This window comes from Carassius carassius, chromosome 31 (assembly GCF_963082965.1).
Source record: "Carassius carassius chromosome 31, fCarCar2.1, whole genome shotgun sequence".
Lineage (NCBI taxonomy): Eukaryota > Metazoa > Chordata > Actinopteri > Cypriniformes > Cyprinidae > Carassius > Carassius carassius.
Genome location: NC_081785.1, coordinates 20,563,019 through 20,569,785, shown reverse-complemented (window position 1 = coordinate 20,569,785; position 6,767 = coordinate 20,563,019). Strand labels below are relative to the sequence as shown.

The following is a 6,767-nucleotide window of genomic DNA, read 5'->3' as shown; positions in this document are numbered from 1 at the left end:
TGAACTCGACAATCGACTACTTTGGACTTCAACCGAAATCAGGATGCGCTGGCTTAAATAACATCATTTTTATCCATTTCTTTCACATCTACTGCAGTCAGATTCACTCTGAAGGAATCACTCACATGACCTGTGCAATTGTAATGACACATCAAGGCTGTTAAGAGTCTAGAAGCAGGTTTAAATATTGTCCCATTGAAGTCAACAGGGTGCAAATTTTAAAAAGAGGATAACACGGTGTTGGCAACACCGATTTTTGTCGTTGTTCTCTGTACTGTAATTGAAGTGTTTTTTCTAACTGCAGAATGAAGAATAAGTTGATCTAACTGTAGTAAAAGTTAATATATTTAAGTTGGAATGCAGTGAAATTAAGTTAGAGTAATGTAAATAATAGGATTGAATGAACTCGAATAATATTCACCTTATTCCGCCCCGCCCACTTTTAATACTTCGCATTTCCGCATTTTGTCATCCGAATTCCGCTAAACCAATACGGCACGTCCGGTTACTAGTTTAGTAGTTGTAAGATTGTTTATAGCTAGCTATAACTGTGGCGAAATGACAAAGAACGTTATGTTATAAATTGGGAGCACGATGAAAACGTCTTACGACGATCAAATGGTCTCAAATTGTCCCATCCATCGTCGCTGTTAACGTGGGTAATGTTAGACGATATGAAGAAGTGGCCAGAGTTAACCTATATATTTAACTGCCCTGTCAGAAGGAGTTGATGGAGCAGCAAGGAAAAATGTTTTTTTTTTTAAAATGTACCGAGGCTTACCAGTATTTACATAGTGAGACAGTGGGTCGTGTACTGTTACACAGCGAGGGTTTTTTCGTCTTTTTAAAATTGAACGTGCAACCAGCCAGTCGAGCAGTCTAAACCTCTCAGCATGATGCTGGTTAGTTTTGTGTGTGTGTGATGTTAACATACACAGTTATAAATGTTTAAAAGTATATTAACGTGTTTGATGACCATCATCAGACTAAGTATTTTGTCTAATAACTTAATTGTACAGTGGAGTAAGGTAAGTGAACATTTATCAATTATACATTAGAAAAGGAGGAGGCTGGAACTTGGAAGTGAAAAACGCCTTATATCCAGCCAGGTATGCATAATTATTAGGCAGATTTTATTTTACAGATAAAACAAGCCAAAAAAAGATTATATATCACTTATAAAACATTAAATGCAAAATTAGTAGTTAAGATTGGTGTGGTTTGGAATTAGTAAATTTTACCAAAAAATATGATCAGAAAATCAACTTGCCTATTAATTCTGCACAGTGTATAGGTTAAGGATAGGATATTAGGTAATTGGGATGGGATGTAGAGGATGTGGGTGAAGACTAACTATATGAAATAAGTTGTTTTAAATCAGTTGTGTTAAACAAGAGACAGACTGTGATTTGTTTTTTAGAACATGGATAATTTAATATAAGTTGTATAAAATCATTTGTGATGTGTTGATCAGACCTCCTACTGACCATCCTATAAAATTTCAACATTTAATTTCCATATGTAATAAACCAAGATGGAATTAAATTGCAAACTTGACATGACTTATTCCTTCAAATCAGAAATTAAAGATTAAAAAAAAAATCAAATTAAGATAAATAAAAACTATTTACAGCAGGTAATGTCAGGTGACACTGTAAAGGTTCATAAAAATAACTTATTATAGCAGGTAACTTCTGGTGACATTGTAAAGGTTCATAAAAATATCTATTACAGCAGGTAACTTCTGGTGACTTTCAGCAAGATCAGGGGCATGTGGATCTGATCACCCTCACAGTTGTCCACTGCATCACTGGCGGTCATCGATACATCTGTGGAAATAATTAAGCATTTTTAAATTAGTACTTACAATATATCATGAGAATTAATATATGATGGGACCCGAACTTAGAACTGTGTGTGTGTGTGTGAGAGAGATGCATTAGAGACAAAACAGTATACACACTCTTAACTGTAGTGTTCAAACATAGGTCAGTATCTGAATGAGAAATGTAGCTAGCTGGCCTGCTATCACCTGCAATCTCTTTAGCAGGAATAATGTGAGCTATTGTAATGTACTATAATATCTTGTACTACCGTAAATATTAAATAAATAGGTGGACAATGGTAATCATGGAAAATTCGTTGTACTTCGTTAACTGCCTGTTACTGATCTTAAATGTATTCATAGAACGGACTTCATAAATCTAATGTTAGGCGAGCAAACACATAGCTAGTTAAGTTAAGGTTAGCTTACCCGAATCTGACAACCTTTTCATCCCCGGCGTGACCTCTTTAACGGAACATCGTAGTCAAGCCATTTCTCGGTGTAAGGGTGTTCGTCAGTCGCCTTCCCGTCCATGAAATGGTACGAACACACATAAGAGCGCTTGGGTGGGCGCTTCAAATTTAGCGCCTTCATCCATTTCCTCAGGTGCTTCTCTTCTTTAGATGGTGGGTGTAAATTGTAAAGTGCACCACAACACTCTGACCACGTCACAATGTGTTCGCTACATTGTTAGTGCAATTGTTTTTTTAATACAATTGTTATGCAGCCCCTAACTGAGCATATAATACTTGATATATTTGCGTTCTGTTATCTAGCCAGCCACTAGCTTAGGTACGTTACATCCGCAATGGCGGCACCGTTGTTGCCATGGAAAATAAGGTGAATAAGTGTGATCAACCTAGTAAAATGAAGTTGATAAAACGTGATAATTTAAGTTGAGAAAACTTAATTTCTTTAGGTGTTACCAATTGAAGTAATTTTTTTAAGTTGATCCAACTGTTCACTTTTTACAGTGTAGATGCATTGCTTAAGGGCATGTCTAATGAGGAGATGGCAAGCATTACACATGAAGTAGCTCCAGTCACGGAGATAGTCTCGGTCAAAATCTCATTTTAAAGTCGGATTTAGGATTTTGAGAATGGTTCCTACACTTCCTTTGCAAATATTTTTTTGTTAAATGTAACAAACTGTATCGTTAACTTAGTTGCTGTCTGGCTTGTTTGGCAAATGAATGTCGGAGCCGTCGCATTCAACATTTTCAGCATACCGCCACATCTTAACGTTACTCGACGTGGAAGTACGTGTTACAGTGCTCACTTTTAGTTTTATAAATAAGGGTTTATTAACTTTTTATTGTTGTTGATGCGGTGTAACGTGTTTGTTAATGAGCGTGTGTTGTAAAGCATCAGGCATATTAATGTTTCTGAGGTGATATTGAGCAGCTGTGATCACATTAAATCTGAAGGGCGGTACAACTGTGTTTAGAGCGCTTCGTGCCTTCAACAGGAGCTGAAGAAGACAACATTAACGTTACAACTTTTTTTTTTAAAGAGATTATACGAATAGGTGAAGATCTGACGTCACGGAGTTCTTCAAGGATAACACACCTTTTCTGCCAAACGAGGTAGGTTTAGACATTTCATCGGCTTATGTTAAACACACACACATTTAATAGTGTGTGTATGCAGTGTTAGACACTGAGTTCTATCTATTGTTTAAGTGCACTTCACTGTAGGAGTGTCACTGTTGTACTTGCATCATAAATATTGTGCATATTTTCAATATTTAAATGACTTCAGAAAAGATGTCAATAAAACAACAATAAATCTAATAATTGCACTTAGTGTTAGGTACGTGCCACCTAATATGGCCTAATAGTCCTAGGAAAGAAACTATCTGACATTTTACATTGCAGTAATTTAAATGTAAGTACAGTACAATATATTATAGCTGTGTGTCATAATTCAGTAGTGAAATATGGTAGCCTATTGTTGTGTATAGGAGAAAAGGTAGAGGAATTACTATGATCAAAATACATTTTCGACCCTTCTTTAGCAAGCTAAACATTTTATGACCATATATTTTGTCATATATTTTACATGCTATAAATGTAAATATATTTCACAATATATTTTTGTTATATTTCAGAATATATTTCAAAATTATAAATATAAGTGAACAACAATGCAAATCTATTTAAATGTATTTGAAATATATGCCACATATATTTTTGACACTTTAAAATATATTTCAATATATTTATTTTGTGTATGGGATAGCCTATAGTGCCCAATTGAATGCTTTCTATCAATTTTAATATACCACCACAGCCACATTTTATTGTTTTGGTTGGTTGTGAGTGACAGTGTCACGGCTTACGCTGCTGGAAGGAACACGGAGCCGAGGGATAAACGAAACAAGGATTTATTAAATAAAACATAGGCAAGGTAAGTAGTAAACAACAGGTGGCAAGTGGCAAGTAACAGGTAACAAGTGGACAAGTAGACAAGTTGACAAGTGACTAGTAACGAGTAGACGAGTAGACCCGACAAAACAGAACTGAAAGGACAAGGCTTTTGTACAACGGATAATTGGGAAAACACAGGTGGATGGCATGACTTAATTAACAGGGACAAAAACACACAAAATGAGTCCAGGTGTGTGACAGTACTCCCCCCTCCCGGTAGGTGCGTCCTCGCACCGTAGAAACAACAAAGGGAGGCCAGCAGACAGGGACCACAGAGGAAGGAGCCAGGGAGGAGATGACGGAGGGAGGAGCCAGGGAGGAGACAGGAAGGATCTGAAGCAGGAGGTACCCAGCAGGACCCAGGCCACAGCCATAACGGCCCAAGGTGGGGCCGACTCCAGGGACTCGACCCACGGCAACGGAGCAAGTGGAGGAGGAGCCCGAGGCGGAGACGGAGAGCCGAAGAGCCAGGGTGACGGGGAGGAGCCGGAGGTCCTAGGCGGAACTGATGGCTCTGGTGACTGACGCGGCGATGTGGATCCGGAAGGCCGCGGTGAGGCCAGAGTGACCGAGGACTGAGGTGTAGCCGAGGGGATGAAGGAGCCTGACGGAGCCGGAGGGACGGAGGGATGAGGCGAAGCCGGAGGAGTGGAGTCCCGAGGCATAGGATGGACGACGCCAGACCAAGGCGGAGCCGGAGGGACGAGGGAGCCAGGCAGAGCCTGCGCACTGCCGGGCCACGGCGGAGAGGAAGGAGCTAGGAGCCATGGTGGAGCCGACGGGTCAACGGGCCGAGGCGGAGTCCAGGCCTCAGAGGCTGGAGGCGGAGGTGAGGAAACGCCGACCAAGGCGTCGCTGGAGGATCGCGGTCCCGCTGAGCTCGCACCACAATGATGGTAGGCTGAGGGCGAGCAGAGGGGCAGCCAGACGCCAGCGGAGGAGGAGGCAGGAGTGGGTGGGAGGGTGGGAATTTTGGAGGAGCAGGCATTGGAGTAAGCTCTGGGGCTGGAGCCCTTCCTGGGCTTAACGGAGGTTCAGGAGCCCGTCCTGGGCTTAACGGGGGTTCAGGAGCCCGTCCTGGGCTTAACGGGGGATCAGGAGCCCGCCCTGGGCTTAACAGGGGATCAGGAGCCCGTCCTGGGCTTAACAGGGGATCAGGAGCCCGTCCTGGGCTTAACGGGGAATCAGGAGCCCGTCCTGGGCTTAACAGAGGATCAGGAGCCCGTCCTGGGCTTAACGGAAGATCAGGAGCCCGTCCTGGGCTTAACAGAGGATCAGGAGCCCGTCCTGGGCTTAACGGGGGAACAGGAGCCCGTCCTGGGCTTAACAGAGAATCAGGAGCCCGTCCTGGGCTTAACGGGGGAACGGGAGCCCGTCCTGGGCTTAACGGGGAACAGGAGCCCGTCCTGGGCTTAACGGGGAATCAGGAGCCCGTCCTGGGCTTAACGGAAGATCAGGAGCCCGTCCTAGGCTTAACAGAGGATCAGGAGCCCGTCCTGGGCTTAACGGGGGAACAGGAGCCCGTCCTGGGCTTAACAGAGAATCAGGAGCCCGTCCTGGGCTTAACGGGGGAACGGGAGCCCGTCCTGGGCTTAACGGGGAACAGGAGCCCGTCCTGGGCTTAACGGGGAATCAGGAGCCCGTCCTGGGCTTAACGGAGGATCAGGAGCCCGTCCTGGGCTTAACGGAGGATCAGGAGCCCGTCCTGGGCTTAAAGGAGGATCAGGAGCCCGTCCTGGGCTTAACGGGGGAACAGGAGCCCGTCCTGGGCTTAACGGGGAAACAGGAGCCCGTCCTGGGCTTAACGGGGAATCAGGAGCCCGTCCTGGGCTTAACGGAGGATCAGGAGCCCGTCCTGGGCTTAAAGGAGGATCAGGAGCCCGTCCTGGGCTTAACGGAAGATCAGGAGCCCTTCCTGGGCTTAACAGAGGATCAGGAGCCCGTCCTGGGCTTAACTGAGAAACTGACATAGGTGAATTGGAAACCCCCTCATTTTGACCCATTTGGCGCTCCACATTTTGCTCCCTCGTGGTGGGCAGTGTCGCCGGCTCTCGCACCTGGTCTGACGGGTTGCTCTCTGGCTCTCCGTCATCGGTGGGCTCGGGCCTATGCCTCGTACCGTGGGGAGATTGTAGGCTGGGCTCTGGGTCCAGAGTGGACCTGGCGAGATCCTCCATTGGGCCGACCGTGAGAGGTGACCCATTTCTCACCAGATTCCACTCTATTAATGCGGCGAAATCCTCCAGAGGACCATCTTCGGGCGACAACGAGCGCGTGGTCCGGGTAGCTGGTGGCATTAGCTATCCAGAGAAACCGTCTGGTATGGTCCTCGAGAGACAGTCCCTCCTGCTCCAGCAGGAGGAGGAGGTATTCGGGGCGATAGAGGGGATCCATGACACACTGCGGAAAGAAAAAGACTGTGAAAAAACGGAAAACAAAACGGAGGGAAAACACGCAGTTTTTAACTTTTTAGGTCGGGTCTTCTGTCACGGCTTACGCTGCTGGAAGGAACAC

At 44.7% G+C, this 6,767-nt stretch overlaps 1 long non-coding RNA gene across 1 annotated transcript; it reads right to left on the bottom strand.

Annotated features, from left to right (window-relative positions):
- Nucleotides 1-1,494: 1,494 nt before the first annotated feature.
- Nucleotides 1,495-2,625, bottom strand: LOC132111756 (uncharacterized). Its single transcript, XR_009424848.1, has 2 exons — nucleotides 2,255-2,625; nucleotides 1,495-1,829 (listed from the first exon to the last, which is right to left on the bottom strand). It is a non-coding gene; the product is annotated as an uncharacterized LOC132111756 (long non-coding RNA).
- Nucleotides 2,626-6,767: the final 4,142 nt, after the last annotated feature.